General features: G+C 38.5%; 1 protein-coding gene across 3 annotated transcripts in view; it reads left to right on the top strand.

Annotated features, from left to right (window-relative positions):
* Nucleotides 1-11,646: 11,646 nt before the first annotated feature.
* Nucleotides 11,647-21,057, top strand: part of LOC136258552 (uncharacterized) — a 43,038-nt gene continuing 33,627 nt past the window's right edge. For 2 of the 3 annotated variants that reach the window (XR_010702820.1, XM_066051870.1), the window contains exon 1: nt 11,647-11,790. The gene's annotated coding sequence lies outside the window, so the exon portion shown is untranslated. Of the gene's footprint in view, nt 11,791-17,253; nt 17,355-21,057 lie in introns of those variants that run through there. The other variant, XM_066051871.1, reaches the window with a different exon arrangement.

Here is a 21,057-nt window from a genome sequence, read left to right as displayed (position 1 = left end):
GGGTAAGTGTGTGTGTGTGTGTGTGTGTGTGTGTGTGTGTGTGTGTGTGTGTGTGTGTGTGTGTGTGTGTGTGTGTGTGTGTGTGTGTGTGTGTGTGTGTGTGTGTGTGTGTGTGTGTGTGTGTGTGTGTGTGTGTGTGTGTGTGTGTGTGTGTGTGTGTGTGTGTGTGACCTATATAATAGTTCTTGTAAGGTGAATATGCCTTCATTGCTGTTATGTATGTTATATTGTTTGTTTCCTGCCAGACACATGCACACACAACAACAGGTAGTGTAGATGTTGACAGAAGGCTGATTGATCCTATAAATGTGTGTGTCCGTATGTCCGCCTGTCTGTCTAGATCTGTGTTGTATGTACATGTGGTTGGGTGGTTGGGTTCTTTCCTTTTTTCCATTGTTCCAGTCTACATAAACCCGTGGCCATGCAGTTGTTCAAGTAGGGACCTGGCCATGGTGGCCTGGGAGAAGCAGCCCACCTAGCTGTAATATCAATGGGTATCTGGTATAACTAGGGAAGCAAATTCCCAACTGTCCATGGTGGGTGAAGGTCCAGATGGGACTTTGGGTGTCTCACCTTTACCTGTGAGACATGACACAGCCTCCTGTGGGTTACTGATTCTACATGCCCCAGGAGGATTTGGCTGCACTGACTCATAGCACCTGAGTAGCGTACAGGCGTCCCAGTGCTGATTCACTGATTGTGCTAGCACTGCAGCTGAAGATGCTTTTGTGTGTGTGTTTGTGTGTATTAATTTTTGGAGCAAGAGTAAATAATAGAGATAGTAATCTAGAACTTGGACCTCTCTCTTTCTCTCTAACTCTCTTTTATTTACTCTTGCTGATAGTAGCAACAGGTAGAATGGACGTTGATAGAAGGATAATTCATCATCAGGCTTTAAAAACTTTTGGTGTATATATGTTATGGACAGAAATTAATAACATCTGTCTAATAAGAAGATTAGAGAATATGTAATGCCCGTGTTGTGTGTTGCCTGTGTTACTATAATTATGGGTGGAGTGCTGGATCCCTCACATTAATAAATTGAACTCATTCCAACATAGATATATTAGAGTAATTCATGGATATACCAGTAGTCAGAACACATCACCGTGACAAAGGAGATATGGAGACAAGATTAGAATGAAGAAACTAGAGTTGCTTGGCTATGTGGCAAGGATGGAGACAACAGGATGCCAACTGCCGCAAAGAATGCATGTTTTCTTTAGTTGGTTGTCTGAGCTCCAACCTAGGTGTGGTCCAAGGAGAGGGTTAATGAGGACTTAGCCTACATCAGTTTGTGTAGATGAGAACAAGTGGTACCATGCAATCATAGATTTGGAGTTAGCTGGCCAGCTATAAATCTATGATGCAATTTACGGGAGAAAAAAGGTGGGGTCTATTCTACGGAACGGAACGGAACGATGGACTAAGGGTATCACTCTTTTCACCCTATTTCATAACCCTACATGCAGAACTTAGACAAAAAACGGTGAACCAAAAAGGCGAAAATAAAAGTGCAATATTGAACGGGGATCGAACCCAGGATCCCAGTGTGATTATCCAGTGTTCTACCGATTATGCTACCGCTGCTAGCTCCCTTGATTCCCTTCTTTTGTATCTTATAAATGTGACTAACGAAATAAGCTGTATATAGTAAGAAGAACCTAACCCTAAAGGTGAAGAAGAAACCAAAGCTGAACTCTAACCCTAACCCTAACGCTAACACTACTAGACGCTTCCCCTAAAGTCTACTACTCGTGGCAACTACTGGACGCTTCCCCTAAAGTCTACTACTCGCGGCAACTACTGGACGCATCCCCTAAAGTCGAAGAGAGAGAGCAACAACTACAGTAGGAAGTCTGGATGCTTTTTGAGCTTAATATTACGTAAGGGTTATGAAAGGTGGTGAAAAGAGTAAAACCCGATGGACTAAACTACGGAACCATAGATAATATACGAACATGGATTGGAAACGCCCGTTAAATTATTTACCTATCCTAGTTACAGTGCGCCAATACATTGGGAAATGTGTTGAAATGTACTTGGTGGCTGTTTGGCTTTCTCTCGCTTGTTTGAAGGCTAGTTTCAAGGCGTGGACATTCCTTTTACATTGTTTATTGTGTAGCGTTTTGTACTGAACAAGATGGAGGGAATATCATTGGCAACAGGTGGATACTGGCAGGTACGCGTTAGCAAATATTTCAGAAGCATCTTTACCAGCTATTTTGACATAGCCTCTACGCCGCAATCAAATAAATGTTTGATAAACTGAAAGGAATTTTTAGCCGAAGACTTGTTCGGCTTGGGTAAAACAATTGCCCAAAGTAGCGCCTGTTTTCTGTCGTTTTATCCAAACAGTCCGAGTATACAGTGAAACATTGGATACCTGGTTAGCTAAAGCCACTCTGCCTGCTATAAGTGAAGTTAAGAACAGAAAACAAACGATGCTGCACTTTTTATTTCTTCAGGAAATTTGCCCAACCGTTATGAAACACTATACTTCACCTTTCAACTTGCATCTTGTTAAGCTGTTGTTTGCTATTCGCCAGTATCCATAACCAGTCCAGCCTCCAATTAGTGTAGGTGCTTTGTAACCCAGCTGTAACCAACAAACACGTATTTGTAGCTTACAAGAAATGCAAAATGTTCCACCTGTAACGACTGTAAACTTTTCGCGCACCGTAACGAGGATGGTCTATGACGTCACTACGTAAATAATACGGGCGTTTCCAATCCATGTTTGTATATTATCTATGACGGAACGGAATGCTTTCTCAAATTGAAGCTTGCAGCTTACCATTGCTGTACAAGTTATCGGTGGCACTTCCAGCAGGAAATCAAACGTACCCCAAGAAAGATAAAACGAATTTAAGGATCGATTGTGGGTTCTTGTTGGTTGTCATTAGTAACGAAGTACTAATTGTGGGAATAGCTAACTCAATGTGTTCATCTTCGGATGTATCAAGTAGGGAACTTAGATCGCTTACTCTATGTGAGTTGTTTTTGCTTACTTTGACTTTAGAATGTACAGTCTGGGGCCCAGCCTTTCTAATCAGCATAAATCAGTATGTAGTCACACTACAAAGGAAACAAGTATGGTGACAAGCTGAATCAACTCAGTCTAAGCAGAATCTAAAGGAATTTTGTGCAGTGTGTGAGGAGCAAACATTCAGATACCTCGAGGAGGCTATATTGTGTGCGGAACCACTATCAATGATTCAATAACAGAGTAGTGGACTGCCAGATATCTCAGCCTGAGTAGTGAGTTGAATCCAGGATGGGGTTTATTTTACAGAATGGAATGCTTTCTGAGTCAAAACTTGCAGCTTGGCTAGCCACTATCATTGCTGAAATTGCATTTTATCAGTGGAACCTCCAGGAAAATGGAATAGTATAACAATAAAATATTAATAGCTGTCTCATGCAGTGACTGTTCTACTACCGGGGCGGATATATCAAGCAGGTGTCTTCAATTCATTTATTGCATGACCAAGGCAAGTTTGTTACTACAATACAGTAGCTGATTGGATGTCATTTGTTTCTGCTGATCTTGACAAGATAAATAGTTTAGAAGACCACTCATTTTCTTCAGTTTCAGAGCATAATATCCACAGAGAAATTAACAAGAAAGTTACTGGTGACAGGAATAGGCTAGGTGATCATGACTTTATTCAGTCTAATAAACAAAATAATATTATATGGTTGATTGAGTGAGGTATCACTTTCAGAATGTTCAGACAACCAGTGATGAGATGCATGGATTCATCAAATTTTTGTTGCAGTTGGAGACATTAAATATCCAAAAGCAAACTGACTATAATCTACTAATTCACTTCCTTTATAATTTCTCAATTTTGAGCCTGTATACAAATAATTAAATTTTTCTTAGTCAATAGAAATCCTAGAATAAAATGGGAGAGAAAATTTATTGTTGTTTACCTATACTGTACAACTTCAAAGGAAAATGAAGAAAACATAGACAAATCAATAAAATTAGTATAACTACAATAAGAGAAATTACAGATTTAAATACTTAATATGAATTAGAGCCTTCAGATAATTATTGCTCCTTGTAGATGGAAAAAACAAACACTGGTGAGATTTTGGTTAATTAATGACAGTGGTTGGAGATTAAAAGGGTGGTAACTTCTTGAATATGTTGCAAAGTGAAGTACAAATCAAAATGGGATATCAATTTCATTATGAAAAAATTGTATACATAAATAATCTAGCATTACTGTATTCATTTGTCCTCCACTTAAATATGCTACAACAGTGTCGGTACATTGGCAGTCTACCTTGAAACTCAAATCTAGAGTAGATCCAACACAGAGCAGCTCGCACTGTAACAAATACATGTGATCCCACTGTAATTTCATGGACCAGCTGGACTGGGAATCACTTGAAAATAAATGAACAAATTTAGCCTGTTTTGTTTGAAGTGAAGCATGTGAAATGTTACACTTAAGAAATCCTAGGATTCTTAGGTGGTATGTAATTAATGTGAGTGTTCCATTTCAGGTCTGACTAGATACATTGAAATCACACACACACACGCACACACACATCTTGGTCCAAATCACATTTGCCTGGTGGCTATGGGCACGGTTTCACATGTATTGAAGGCTTATAATTGAGATTTGGTTGATCTTGGAGTTTTGGCATTTAGCCCGATTCAAGGCTAGCAGTCAGACACATCCTTGAATTTGTGCAACAGAAAAATCCAGCTCACTATTGAATATAGCATTAGTCCACTGCACCGGCTGTTAATAACTCCATGCATACACTTCAGTGATGTTTGCACCTCCTTGTGGTCCGCCAAAATATTTGCTCCTCACACACTGCACAAAATTCTTCAAGTTTTAATTCAGCTAGCTCTTTCCTGTTACCAGTGTCGCTTCCTGCTTGCCGCTTTATTTGTACACTGACTTATGACTTGAAAAGCCGGCCCAGACTGTTTTCTAAAGTCAAAATAAGCAAAACAGCTCACATAAAGTGCCCTTCTTGATATATCCGTAGATGAACCATGGACGAACATCACTGATACAGCTCATCCCACAATTAAGGCTCTGTAGGTTTAGCTGCTTTTTCTTTCTTTTGCTTTTTGTCATTTATAAATTAAATTAGGTTTAACTTCTAGCTAGAGATCGGGGAGGATGGGAGTGCCATTAGGGCCGGAATCAAAAAAATAATAAAAATAAATTTAAAAAATACTTTGTTACTAATGACAACCAACAAGAACTCACAATCGATCCTTTAATTCTTTTTATCTTCACCCATTGGAGGTGCCACGGATAACTTGTAAGGGCAGTTTCAGCAATGGTAAGTTGCAAGCTTCAATTTACCACCAGCCTTGGATTAACAGCCACATCAAGCGTCTAACCTGTAAAAAGCAACGTGCCTACAATCATGCCCGTGCCACTAATACAGAATATGACTGGGCTAAATATAAGGATATTAAAAGACAGTGTCAGTATGAATGCCGCAAATGCTTTAACTAGTATGTAGCCAATCTCATCGATCCTAACAGTAATGTTGTCACCAAACGTTTATGGTCATATATTAAAAGCAAAAGACTAGATCACACAGGAGTCAGTATGCTGAAACATCAGTGATCTACTTATACTGACTCACAGGAAAAGGCAGATTTACTTTTAATTGCAGACTACTTTTCATCCGTGTTTACCCACGAAGATACATCTCATATCCCAGACCTAAGTGGTGAAACATTATCTAGTATTCCACAGATTATAGTGCATTCAGATGGTGTAGCCCAGCTATTATCTAACATCAAAGTGAACAAAGCACCTGGACCTGATAACCTTCAAGCACGTTTCCTACAAGAAGTTGCATATGAGATTGCACCAATCCTTACTGTTATCTTTCAAGCGTCATTAGACCAAGGTGTTTTACCAAACATTTGGAAAACAGCAGCAGTTGTCCCAATTTTTAAAAAAGGTGCCAGATCCGATCCAGGCAATTATAGGCCAGTATCCTTAGCTTAACTTGTATTTGCTGTAAAATCTTAGAACATATTGTATATTCCAGCATTACCAAACACTTAAAGTACTTATGTGACGGGCAACATGGATTTCGACAGAAACGAAGCTGTGAATCACAACTGATCACCACTATTAATGATTTTGCCAAGTGCCTTAATGAAAAGAGTCAATGTGATGTCCTCCTGTTAGACTTTCATAAGGCCTTTGACAAGGTACCTCATGCATGTCTTTTCCAAAAACTTCACCATTATGGAATTCATGGAGCACTACTACTTTGGCTTAAATCTTTCTTAACCGATAGATCACAATATGTCAAAAGAGCCATCCAACCCCAGTATCATCGGGAGTTCTTCAAGGCACAGTGCTAGCCCCACTGCTCTTTCTATTGTATATAAATGATTTACCTTCTTGAGTACGCTCTAAAGTAAAGTTGTATGCCGATGATGTATTACTCTACTTCTACATTAAATCTGAATCTGATTGTCATGTATTACAAGAAGACCTATAGTATGTTCACGTTGAGCTGAACCCTCAAAAACATTTAATAACTCATGGATGCAATTACACACGATCTTGAAATTTGGCTCATTTGTAGTACTGCTTGACCCGCTAAAAATATTTCAAAATCTTTTTGTTCAAATGTTTGACATAATATTTACGATCAATCAATATTTTCACAATACATTTCCTATGGGGAAGCCATATAAGTACAGTGCCCAATACAGCCCTTTCCCAAACTTGTAATGGAGCCAAACCATATGTGTCTGTTGTTGACACCTTTGCTGTTACCAATAATCATCTGGTTGGCTGAAATGTTAACTCTGTTGAGAAAAAATCCACTTTTAATTTTTAGCCGTTTTTCAGGATTCAGCTCAACGTGAACATACTATAGATGCTATCGCACAATGGGCACGTATTTGGCAGATGGAGTTTAACCCCAGCAAATGTGAATTCTTGAGAGTTACCAATAAGAAAAACCCCATTGTCTTTAATTACTGCATTGAAGCTGTACCTATTACCCAAGTTGCTCATACCAAATACCTTGGAGTAACAATTTCAAGCAACCTTTCATGGAATAAGCATGTCCAAAGGATTACCAACAAGGCCAAACAAGTAAACAACTTTTTGTATCGTAACTTATGCAAATGTCCTACTCACATTAAATGTAATTCTTTCAAGATTATGGTTCGTCCAATCATTGAATATGCTGCGTCTGCTTGGGATCCCCACACCTTGTTGAATATAAACAAGCTAGAATCAATCGAGAGAACTGCTGTTAGATTTTGCTTTAATGACTTTTCAAGATATTCAAGTGTTACTAACATGTTGTCTTCTCTTAATCTACCATTGTTACAGGCAAGAAGAACCCAAGCTAAATTAAGTACTTTTTACAAAATAATTAACGGATAATTGATTGTGCCTACAAATGATCTTACCCCTAAACTTTCAAGTTTAAGGAGTGGCTACTATCACCAACCAATGACTCTAATCGGTGCATACAAATTTTCCTTTTTCATCAAATTATGGAACCAAGTCCCTGCTGATGTAAATAATTCCTCTACCCCTAATGAGTTTTTTAATAACTTAAGTAACTTTTATGATCACACCTGTGCGTTATAATCTTTTGATTGCTGCACAGTAATAAATATAATTATTTGAGAAAGTGTTCCGTTCCGTGGTTTAGTCCATCATTCCGTTCTGTTCCGTTCCATAGAATAGACCCCACCGAGAAAGAATCCACAATTTTCATGGGGATTGACCTCACTAAATCAGTTGGCGTGGTTCTCCTACAGAACGAGCAGCCCATTAATTAGACTCCAGCTATTTTACTGGAGAAAACCTTTTGGCCACATTGTACTTACAACTTTTCACTACTCAAGACTCAAGTCCTCCATTATGTGTATTCATGGCTCAAGATCAAGCTCTGGATACCCTGCATTCCTGCTCTGGCTGATCTCATATTTGCCGAGTCCAGGGTGTCCACTCAGTGTTTGTAGTTTACCCCTAGTAGGCTTCACTCTATATTCTTTTTTTCTGTAGGTTCCTTTTTCTAGCTCTGTAGGTGTAGTCTCGTGTGGCCAGACCCTTTCTGCGCAGCGGCTGCTTATCGATTGGAGATTATAAGCGGCACGCTCTGCTTATAATTTCCAATTGATAAGTGGCTCGTGTGGCCAGACCCTTTCCGTGCAGCTGCTTATCAATTGGAAATTATAAGCGGAGCGTGCCGCTTATATAATCTCCAATCGATAAGCGGCTGCGCGGAAAGGGTCTGGCCACGCGAGACTACTGTAGGTGTGGGTAAAGGCAAAACCCTTTTCTTAGCATAGACTCCATAGAGTAAAGTAGAGAATAACAATAACAAATAACAGTTACAGTGCGGTGGATGGGACTCCGTCATGGGAGTGCTACAGAGGAGGTTGAACGCGCTATAAGCGCTACTTAAATGTATTGCTCTTAATTGCATTCTTTTCTTTGATATTTCACGTTACCCTCAATAGTCGCAATACTAAACTGAAAAAAACTATGGAGTTCACTGGGGTTCGTTAGATATTCAGATCGTCCTTCACGTATTTGTATTTGTATTTTAAGGATAAAGGCTTATGCCTGTAGCTACATCCATGCATAAAAAAAAATTAATTATGCAGTACTTAGCTATTCTAATTACTATACAAAATCAAATAAGCAATTACTGTAGTGTCTGTCCAGCAGTGTTTTAAAATCATTGACAGAGGGAGAATCAACAATAGATTGGGGTAATGAATTCCAGTCATTGATTACTCTGTTACTATAAAAATTAGATCTTGTATACGAATTAGTGTGATGCTTGAATAATTTCCTTGTGTGACCTCTTGTTACAGTAGAAGTTGATGGGGTAAATAAATGATTTTCTATGTCATAACTGCCTTTGAGAATTTGGTACAAATAGATCAAATCACCCTTTTGTCTACGGTGTTGTAAAGATGGTATGTTTAGATGTCTTAATCTGTCGTAGTATGATAAATGGCTGATAGATGGAATCATTCTGGTTGCTTTATGCTGTATTCTTTCAAGTTTCTGATTGTCAAGTGTGTAAGAAGGTCCCCATATGACATTACCATGACATCAGAGTCTTTACACTCAAATGATTTACAGATGAGACCTAGAATCCGTTAGGCATTTTTAACTACCATATCTGTGTGAATATGAAATTTTAATTTTGAGTCAATTTGTATGCCGAGATCTCGAATGTTATCCAATAGGTCCAGCTGGATTCCTGCTATAGTATAATTGCCAGTGTATGGAGTATTGCCAATATGTAAGACCTTGCATTTTAAAATATTAAAAGATAATAACCAACGTTTTGACCAGTCAAGCAAGATATTTATGCCATTTTGCAGTACAAGGCAGTCTTCAGAAGAACGGATGGTACGATAGAGCTTTATATCATCTGCAAACATCAGTAACTGACTGGAAACAAGTGACAGCAGTTTGTTAACATATAGAGAAAACAATAACGGACCAAGTATTGAACCTTGTGGGACACCGCTGGAAACCTGTACCCAAGATGACAAGACACCATTAATTTTAACACATTGACGTCGACCCGTAAGAAAACGTTTGAACCAGCTCAAAAGTTGACTGTTAATTCCATATGCTTGAAGTTTCAATAAAAGCCTAGTATGTGGGATGCTGTCAATTGCTTTTGAGAAATCAAAATAAACTACATCAGCAGAGAGACGTTTATCAAGTGATAAGGTCCAATCATTAAAAGCATGTAGTAGTTGAGTACAACTAGGAACAAACCCATGCTGATTAGGTGAGAGTAAGTTATTGTCAGAGAGGTAATTGGACAGAGTATCCTTTATAATGTATTCAAATATTTTAATGACAGTAGGCATTAGACAAACGGGACGATAATTATTTACTTTAGTCTTGTTACCCTTCTTGTATTATAGGTGTTATGTAACCAATTTTCCAATCATCTGGCAGTACACTACTTTCTAAGGATTTGTTTTAAAGGATAGACAGAGGGACGCATAACTGATCTGCACACTGTTTGAAAACCTCTTATGCTGGCCATCCATCTGGTCCAGGTGCCTTACCAATTTTAAGAGAAGCCAATTTTTCAAACACAATAGATGGATCTATGGTAATACTGGATAATGAGATGTCATCACTTTTGTCTATGTTAAAGGTTGGTGCTGTACTTGGGTCCTCATTTGTAAAATCGCTGGAAAAGAACTTGTTAAGTGCATTGGATTTATCTATATCTGAGGTATAAAGGTTGCCATCAATTCCTTCAATATTTCCTAAAGCTGGTCATGTCTTCATTCTATTTCTTGCGTAGGCTTCAAGGCTATGTACTTTGTTTTCTCAATGCACTTGAGACGATTCGGGGTGAAATTAACAAATTGTGATTTGATGTATACAACTTCACCAGACTTGCCACGTACGTTTTGTATAATGAAACAACGACCCTTCACTGCGTTACACTGACACTGTATTCAAGGGCGGATCTAGGATTTATGAAAGGGGGGGGGCTAACTCAAGACACTAATCTCTTGGGTAGAGGTGTGCAAAGCACACTTACCAGCATGCTTCGCATGCTGGAACTAGGGGGTCTGCGGGCATGCCCCCCAGGAAAATTTTGAAAAATAGATGCTAAAATACTGTAATTTGGAGACATTTTCACATAAAATTCATAATATTTTCTGCCTGTAGATATTTTATATACTGCATGCCTTTAGATTATAGATATGGCTCTCTGAAGCATTTTGCTAATGGAAAACTTTGGGCAGGTACAGACAACCAAGTACATGATGCACCCCTCTCACAATTGCACAACGCTGAATAAGTGCATGTTAGAATAATACTGTTGAAAGTGGAAAATTTTGATATTTCAACAATACAAGATTGAATCTGAGAGCATTTTCAATGAAAATTGTGTACTTGAATTAAGTATTGACATACTTATTAACTACACAAGTAGATGAATGAAGCCCTTTAAACAGACCAATGCACTTCATTGTATGTATAGGTGCAGGCAGATTTGGAAAAATTCCATAACAGAACCAACTATATGTTCCAGTGAATGTTCTATTAGAGTAGTTAGCTGACTGCTCTATTAGAGTGTCTCGATCTTGTACACCTCCAGTGCTGATCCGGGTCCTTGTTGCATAAACTTTAGCATAAATCCACTGATAATACCTTGGAAAGATGTTTATAAGGTGGTTTTATGAGTATTTGTATTATTAGTGATCATATAATTATGCTAAGACAAAATTTCTTTGTAATCCTCAGCATATTGATCAAGTAAAGCCTAAATATGAAGGGGGGGGAGCTTCAGCCCCCACCCTGGATCCGCCCCTGGTATTACCTTCCTCAATAAAACTGATTTCGAGTAATTTATTTTATTGGCGCTTTAAACTCTGGCTTTGTTACCAGCCAAATCAGCGGGGTTTGCTGGGGATCGCCACGCCGTTAGATTTAGAAATACATGCACTATAGTTTTAATAAAATTGTCTTGAAACGAAGATTTTCCAATGAAAATGTACAGCTCACGTGAACGCGTCCAACCTCTTCTGGGGGGGAGTAGTCTCGTGCCCAGCCGGGCTCGCTTAGCGCGAGCCCGGCTGGGCACGAGACTACTCTGGGAGTGCCGGGTTTTTTCTTTTACAAAAATTGATTGGAAATTATAAGCGCCTGCTCCGACGAGCACGCGGCCCTTATCGATTGGAATAGTGTAACGAGATACCTGTAAGAGAAAAAGCGGTCTGGCCACGCGAGACTTAGAACTACAAGTGATGCCGTAAGTTGTTAATTGTTGTACAAGTGGAGATTTCCCTTAATCTAATCTGGCTTATTTATTAAAACGTATTAAAACAGCCGTTTGGACAGGGCATATACTACCGGTAGTTCATTGGGCCACATTGTGACGCCAGTCGCACACGACACGTCGTTGACCCTGATATTACGCTGCTTCATATGAGACAAGTTGTACTGAGTTATATTAGGCCACTATTATTTAATGATTTTCTGTTTTTCATCAGCGCCTGCCCGGCATAGGTATTTTTACTGCCGGTGCAGAGGTATGAAAATTAGTCTAGCTAGCTATATATTGTGGCAAGTACTAGGTATAATGGGTCATAACGAGTAACTTAAGGTCACAACGAATCAATTAAGGCCACTACTTGGTGATATTGTTTTCATCAGAAAATGTCGAGGAAATATAGAGTACAGTGCGGGCGAGCCGGTCATTACCAATACCACATTGGAGTCACACGCCGTGAGGCCATGATATGTTTATATGGTCGGTTAGATCATGATACCGATCACAGTATATACGCCGGCCCCTGCTTAGGCCAGGCAAACGTGATTGGTTATTTTTCATCCACAAAAATTCAGATTTCCATGCGGGCAGGAGGTCATTGTTCATTAATAAATTATTATTCATTATTAGAAAATATACTCCAAATCGAACTGTCTATCACTATGAACATTAGTTAAAGCCTTTCAAGAACTTGTACCTACATTTTACCGCGTGTTTTACCACCATTTCTGAGGTGAAGTGAGACTTACTGTGCTATAAAATGCCAACCTTCTTAGCATCAAAATGTGTGCACATGATTGATAGCAGCAATAATGAAATTAGAGGTGGTGGGGTAAAAGAGATGCGGGCAGGGATGAGAAACAATTGATCAAGTTTGCCTGGCCTTGTGTGGTCAGGGCAACAGCACTCTATAGCTATGTTAGTTTTGTGCACCTCACTCTTATAAAACGAGACTATAGCTATGCAGAAGCTTGATTTGTATTGACCAGTTTAATGTAAATCTGTGGTTTACATGAAACCAGATCATTATAAGAATGGTGACACCTGATGTCACAGTTACATAATCACTTTCGTGGGGGGCACAAAACTACACATGCTATTGGAGCAGCTCATCAGGGTTATTGAAACTGGTTTTCTAAAATGTAACCACATTATCTGTAGAGAGAGAGAGTAGTAGAAGGGATTATTTAAGTAGTGTAGAGTAATTTTATCTGTGCTGGGCGAGCTGATAATTGGCAGAAAAATTGTGTGAGCACAAGGATTTTGACACTTTGATGAGGGATGTGACACCTTTGCATGCAATCTGCATGTGATTTGAAACCTGATTTGTGATTTGAAAATTCATGATGGTTGCTGTAGTGTGATTTGTGAAGCTAATCACAAAGTGATTTAGTTTACTCCCAATAGTAGGAGTGCAATTAATCACAAATTGCATGGTTTGTTTCTGTAGTAGACCAATTCATTTAAGGGCTTTAAAAATGCAATTAGTGTTAATTGCGTATGACATAACAACTGGATACTGTGGATGCCCATAAAAATGTATTGAAGCCATTGGGAAAACAATGATAATCAGTGGATAAATCTCCGTTACTTACAAAGTATGCAGTATGTTCTAATTCTTTGTAGATAGAATGAAACCATCTCTTTCACTTCGTGGTATTCTTCTGTGAATAAGGTAAAGGATGAGTGAGTTATAGAGCCGCAAAGTTTAAGATTTTGCTGTACAATATTAATGCTTTCCATGGTTGATAATTGTGAGTTTGTACTTGAAAACCACCCAGAACTGATTGGCAAATACAGTATTCCATGGATCATGTCAAAGATAAAGGCTAAAATCAACTTGACAGGCCAACAAGTGATCACCTTGTTTAGCAAGTCAGTAAACTCTATCCAGGTGATCCTAATGCTTGTTTTAGTGTTGTTATTTATATAAACATAGAAACAAGCACCTGCTTGCATTCATCACTAGATAACTTTTTCGCCAGGTGTTTTACATTTCAGCAGCTCATAACTCGCCAATCACTATATCTAGAAGCAGCAGACAACCACCATCAGGTGTAGAGATTAATGTAGTTTTCCATGCTGTTTTGAAAACATGGATATCTTCTTTAATTTAGTGTCTGTTGAGCATCCAGTGCAAATACCAGAGCACTTAAAACACTTGCACATTAAATGAAATTGCACTAAAATAGCCAATAAAATAACAATCACAGAAGCCTTTTAAGTGCGACAAGAAAGTGATGCCTATCAAATAAACTGACAACAGAAACCTGTTAAGTACAACAATGAATGATATAATAATAAACCAATCAAATCAAGAATCCTTTTAAGTTCTAGAAGAATGATGTAATCACCTGTTAGAAGTTGATGGCCTCACAGACCTGGATAGATGTGTGCTACCATAGAAAATGTATGTGTTCCTAATGGATAGGAAATACCCGTTACATTATTTTCCTATCCTAGTTATGGTGCACCAATACATTGGGAAATTTGTTGAAATGTACTAGGCGGCTGTTTGGCTTTCTCTCGCTTGTTTGAAGGCCACTTTGAAGGCATGGATATTCCTTTTACATTGTTTATTGTGTTGCGTTGTGTACTGAACAAGAACACAGCGTGTCTGTGGACATTGGGAGAAATATTGTTTGCAACAGATGACAATGGCAGGTATGCACCAGCTAATAATTCACCAGCAGCCAACTTCTCGTCACTGCATTTACACAACCAAAGAAATGTGTGATATATTGAAATATATTTTATGCTACAGTACTGCTCAGCAGCTAAACAATTGCACAAAGTAGTGCCTGTTTTCTGAAGTTTTATCAAAACAGTGGAAATACACAGCAAAATGATGAATATCTAGCTAGCCTACTACACTCTACCTGCTACAAGTGGTGTAAACAGCAGCAAAGAAACAACGCTACACTTTCTGTTTCTTCAGGAAATTTGCACAACCGTTTTGAAACACCTTATTTCACCTTTGAACCTTACACTGTTGTTTACTACTCTCTAGAGTCTCTACCCAGTCCAGCCTCCAATTAGTGTAGGTGGTAACTAACCCAGCTGTAAACAACAAACACCAATTTGCTGGTTACAAGAACAACGAAATCTTCCACTTGTCGAGACCACACTGAAATGAGGATGCCCCATGACATCATTATGTAAATAATACAGGTGTTTCCAATCCATGTGACATACATTGTCCATGGTGCTACAAACCATGAAGGGTGATCACTATGTGATTAGTATAGGTAATCACACTTTTCATGCAATTATGGAGTAATTGTACTCATAACAGCCAAAATTGCACTTGGCGATCATTCGCCTCGTGCAATTTTGACTGATACTCATGCAGTTATTCCTGATTACACTCAAATATGTGTGATTACCTGTACAAAGTTGTTTTTTTAGTATGACTGGAACAGCTTACCCTACTCTATTGTTAATACTCCAAAAATTAGTAGCAATGAACATTGGAACATTTGATTTATATGTATATGTAACTAACTTTAGAATTTTTTTGCTCGGCTAATTTTTACTGTTGTGAACAGGTTTCACAGGCTGAGCCTTCAACTGGAAAGTTAAGATTACAATCAACTGGAAATAGATAAAATACGTGATAACTTTCCTTTGCTAATAAGTATACATCTTTATTTTTTACTTACTGGCTCATTACAGTCCATAGACTAGTCTAATAAGTTGAGAGATATAAAGCTGCTATTGTGAGTTATAAGAGTTTGCAAGGGGTGTGTCGACCTTACTCAAATATCATGTGAATATCTAAGAAACCATTTTTGAATGGATGAGTGGTCCAGACTCCAGACCACTCAGGCTTTTTGTGTCTCGCTTTTTGTGTCTCGCTTTTTGTGTCTCGCTTTTTGTGTCTTGTATAGTGTGTACAGTGATGGTGAAGAACTTTTGTGTAGTTTGGCTGCCACAATGTATTAATAAAGAATAAAATTTCAATTTCCATCACAATTTCCATCAACCCCCCCAAAAATTATGTCCTCTGAAGTGAAGTAAATAGATAGTGACTGTGAAATGTGATTACTGGGTTCCCAATGCTAATACTTGCATCTGCATGCAGTGAGCACTTTGTGACAGGCCAGAAGAGCAGTGATCCTTAGGCACCCAACTATATCCCTACAATATTTCCACAGGTTATAATAAATCATCTACAAAGTGAATACTGGAGAATAGTGTATTTCAACAAAGATAGGCGACCAAATGCAAATGGCTCTATATATGCTGTACAACAAGCCTTGTCCAGTACAGGGGTGGATCTAAGGGGTGGACTTTGTGGGCTGAAGCCCCCTTTCACTTTTACGCTTTACTTAATCAATATGCTGAAGATTATAATGAAATTTTGTCTTAGCATAATTATATGATCACTAATAATACAAATACTCATAAACCACCTTATAAACATCTTTCCAAGGCATTATTAGTGGATTTATGGTAAAGGTTATGCAACAAGGACTCGGATCAGCATTGGAGGTGTACAAGATTGAGATACTCTAATAGAACAGTCACCTAACTACTCTAATAGAACATTCAGTGTAAGCAAAAAGTCTATGGAATTTTTCCAATCTGCCTGCTCCTATACATACAATGAAGTGCACTGGTCTGTTTAAAGGCTTGTTCATCTACTTGTGTAGTTATTACCAGTACCGGTATACTTTATTCAGGTGCACAATTTCCATTGAAAATGCTCTCAGATTCAATCTCGTAACATTCAAATTTCTAAATTTTCCAGGTTTGAACATTATTATTCTACCATGCATGCCATTGTGATAGGATGCATCATGTGCTTGGTTGTCTGAACCTACCCAAACCTTTCCATTAGCAAATGCTGCAGAGAGCCATATATATCTAAAGGCAATATATAAAATATCTACAGGCAGAAATATGCATTTTATGTGGAAATGTCTCCAAATTGCTGTATTTTAGCATCTATTTTTCAAAAATTCCCAGGGGGGATGCCCCCAGACCCCCTAGTTCCAGTATGCTCTGCACACCTCCACCCAAGTATTATAGTACCTTGAGTTAGCCCCCCTTTTATAAATCCTAGATCCACCCCTGCAGTAGGGAAGAGAATAAAGAAGCTGAATATGGGAATGAAACAATGGTGATGATGATGATGAAAGTAACACTGACTCAGATGAAATTCACAGCGTCTTAGACAGTGCTGATGAGACAGTAGATGATTCTTGTGATGATGTTGAGGAGGAGGATGATGAAGTTATTATGATGCCTTTTTCTGAAGATGCTACAGATCACGAACCAGTTTTCAGTTGTGATTTTTGTTGAGGCTTGGAAGATGAGCAATCGACATCCAAGAAACGTTATAAACATATTGATTTAATCAAAAAGCTAACAGAAAAGGTGGTTAACAGAGAAAGCCTGCATAATAATGATATAAAAGTTCAGTGTTATACCTCCCTCAAGGAAAGTGTAGGTTTGCTGTATACAGAAGTTAAGCATCCTCCTTTCACACAAGAAAAGCGTCAGCTTAGCAAACTGATACCTCAAGACAGCTGTCCCAAGTAAGAATACATGTGGAGAGAGTTATTGGTGCTGTTAGGCAGAACTGCATGATTTTACAGCCTACCTTTCCAATTAGTATATACCGGAGATGATAATTTGTCACCTATTGATGAAGTGGTTACAATATGTTGTGCTTTATATAACCACTATAGTTCTGTAGTACCATTTAATTGAAATTAATTGTCAAAATTTAGACATTATAGTTAAGTGGTTTTTATAAAGAGGTGGTCTTCATTAGGAGGTAGTATTTATAAAGAGGTAACCACTGGATGAAATTATCTTATTTCCATTCCACCATTCCATTCCACCATTCTGAATCCAGATACCTGTTTTAACAAGGTAATGATGTTAGAACATGAATATCATTACTTGTATCAACAGTAGTAGACCAATTTACACTTCAATAGAGAGTTCGTTATTACAATACTTCGTACCGCTTTGTTTTGTTCTGTAGTTTTCCATGTTTCTCCGTTATGACATTGTTACACTAATTTTGACTCTTATTCCATGTATCACCATGGTGTGTGGGTCATACTAGAAAGCATTCTTAGGTGGCTGAGTATAGTAGCACGGGGAAAACAAGGCATACCATGACCACTTCTCTTAAACATCACTCATAGTCCAGTTAGCTGAGGACCATTCAAGATACTCTAATAAAGCAGTTACCTAAATACAACAGCAACATTCAATATACAAATTTATTATATAATATTACATGCCAATTCTTCTACAGGATAACTTGTTTGTAGCTGATCTCTTCCCCGGGTTACTTGAAATGCAGCTGAATTCTCTACAAGGTGACTTGTTTGTGGCTGAACTCTCTACAGGGTGATTTGTTTTTAGCTGAACTCTCTACAAGGTGATTTGTTGCTAGCTGATCTCTCTGCAGGGCGACTTGTTTCTAGCTGATCTCTCTACAGAGTGACATGTTTCTAGCTGATCTCTCTGCAGGGTGACTTGTTTCTAGCTGATCTCTCTACATGGTAACTTGTTCTAGCTGATCTCTCTACATGGTAACTTGTTCTAGCTGATCTCTCTACATGGTAGCTTGTTCTAGCTGATCTCTCTACATGGTAACTTGTTCTAGCTGATCTCTCTACATGGTAACTTGTTCTAGCTGATCTCTCTACATGGTAACTTGTTCTAGCTGATCTCTCTACAAGGTAACTTGTTCTAGCTGATCTCTGTATACACCTGTTATGTGTGTTTTGGCCCATTTGCATTGTTCACTATTGAGACGCTAATCACAATGCTCCATATTTTGAACATTCAACGTAACCCGGATGCTCAAGATATGAAGAGTATATGCATTTTAGTAGTGACTTATAGTCTTAAGTACTTTACTTAATGTTGTAACCTGTCCCTATAGCAAAGTTAGTAGTCTTAAATATACTGCAAAAAAGTAAAAAATTAATACAAATTCAAACCCACAATCGTAATTTCTAACATTGTGTGTCACTCTGAGGGTTATTGGCCCACACTTTTAAACAATGATTGATCAGACAGGGATCACTACAATAATATAAACATAGAGATTGACTTTGCCTGATATTCTTTAGTTCAGCACCTTTTATTGTAATAATAAGAAGGAAAATATTGGAATTTTCAGTCTGATTAGGGATCATAGCTACAAAAAGTTGTGAAGCAAGGAAGGTCGCCTACACCTGCAGATATATTAGTAGACATTTAATCCCTACTTCAATCTATACCCCTACCTTTTTGTTTACTTTTTAAAATTGATATCAAGACACACGGTAGTGTGTCGTGCGGCCCAAGAAGCCGGCGTGCCACCCGTGAGTATATTAACAGGAAGAAAGAAAACGCAATTTTCACACCTATGTAGCTCTGTGATCCCTTATCCGATTGGAACCAAATTTGCTAGAGAGGTGCCGGCCAGCAAGGGGAGTCTACACACCAAATTTGAAGAAAATCGCTCCAGCCATTTCCGAGATACGAGCGAACAAAATTTCGTTTTAATTTCTTCGTTTTTTCTTCTACTTCATTTCGCACACTTCGCACAATCCGCCATAAAACACGAATGCGTGCTCGGATCGGGCTGAAATTTGGCACACTTAAAGGACTCATTAAGGCGGATCTTTGTACCAACTTTGGTAGGAATCCGATGAACATTCACGGAGTTATGACCGATTATTTGCGTAAAATAAGGTCGAAGGTCTGTCACGCCTACAGGGTAAACTCCTTTGAGGAATCAGTTGAAAATTGCTATGTAGATGGAGCAACCATCGTAGGAGTGCCTTTTTGTGGTTTGAAAGGAATCGGGATAAAGACCACGGAGATATGACACAAAACCCAACCTGTGTCAAAATTACGCGATCGATTTTTATGAATAAAAATACTATTAGTTTTCGTGTCTATCAGGCAAACCGCTTAGAGCAATGAGCTGAAAATCAGTATGTAGCTGGAATAATCATCATAGAAAGCCCTTGCAGTAGTACAGAAGAATCGGATTACAAACCACTGAGTTATGATTCGAAACGCAACTACGTGTAGCAAATGCGAGATCGAGATACTCTAATAGAACAGTCACCCTAATAAAGCATTCAGCTGCATTTATAATTTACTCAATTATATTACATTGTAAGTTATTCTGTAGGGAATTCAGCTACAAATAAGTCACCCTGTAGTCAGATCAGCCAGAAGAAGGTACCTAATAGAGAGTTCAGCTACAAAGAAACCATCATGTAGAGAGTTCAGCTCAAACAAATTGCCCTGTAGAGAGATCAGCTAGAAGAAGTTACCTTGTAGAGAGTTCAGTTACAAAGAAACAATCATGCAAAGAGTTCAGCTGCAAACAAATCACCCAGTAGAAAGTTCCACTATGAACAGATCACACTGTAGAGAGTTCAGTTAGAAACAAGTCATCTTGTAGAGAGATCAGCTAGAAGAAGTCACCTTGTAGAGAGTTCAGCTACAAAGAAACCACCATGTAAGAGAGTTCAGCTGCAAACAAATAACCTGTAGAGAGTTCAGCTAGGAACAAGTCACCCTGTACAGAGATCAGCTAGAAACAAGTCACCTGTAGAGAATTCAGCTACAAACAAATCACCCTGTAGAAAGATCAGCTAGAAGAAGTTACCTTGTAGAGAGTTCAGCTACAAAGAAATCACCATGTAGAGAGTTAAGCTGCAAACAAATCACCCAGTAGAAAGTTCAGCTATGAACAGATCACCCTGTTGAGAGTTCAGTTAGGAACAAGTAATCCTGTAGAGAGATCACCTAGAAGTATCACCTTGTAGAAAATTCAGCTACAAACAAATCACCTGTAGAGAGTTCAGCTACAAACTAATCACCCTGCAGAGAGATCAGCTAGAAGAAGTCACATTGTAGAGAGTTCAGCTATAAAGAAACCACCATGTAGAGAGTTCAGCTGTAAACAAATCCCCTGTAGAGAGTTCAGCTAGAAACAAGTCACCCTATAGAGAGATCAGTTGGAAACAAGTCATCCTGTAGAGAGTTCAGCTAGAATAAGTCACATTGTAGAGAGTTCAGCTACAAAGAAACTACCATGTAGAGAGTTCAGCTGCAAACAAATCACCCTGTAGAGAACTCAGCTACGAACAAATCGCCCTGTAGAAAGATCAGCTAGAAGAAGTTACTTGTAGGGAGTTCAGCTACGAACAGATCACCCTGTAGAGAGTTCAGCTACAAACAAATCACCCTGTAGAGAGCTAAGTTACAAAG

Source organism: Dysidea avara, chromosome 6 (genome assembly GCF_963678975.1).
Source record: "Dysidea avara chromosome 6, odDysAvar1.4, whole genome shotgun sequence".
NCBI classification, from domain to species: Eukaryota; Metazoa; Porifera; class Demospongiae; order Dictyoceratida; family Dysideidae; genus Dysidea; species Dysidea avara.
The sequence above is the reverse complement of the archived record's forward strand: the minus strand, read 5'-3'. Positions and strand labels throughout refer to the sequence as shown.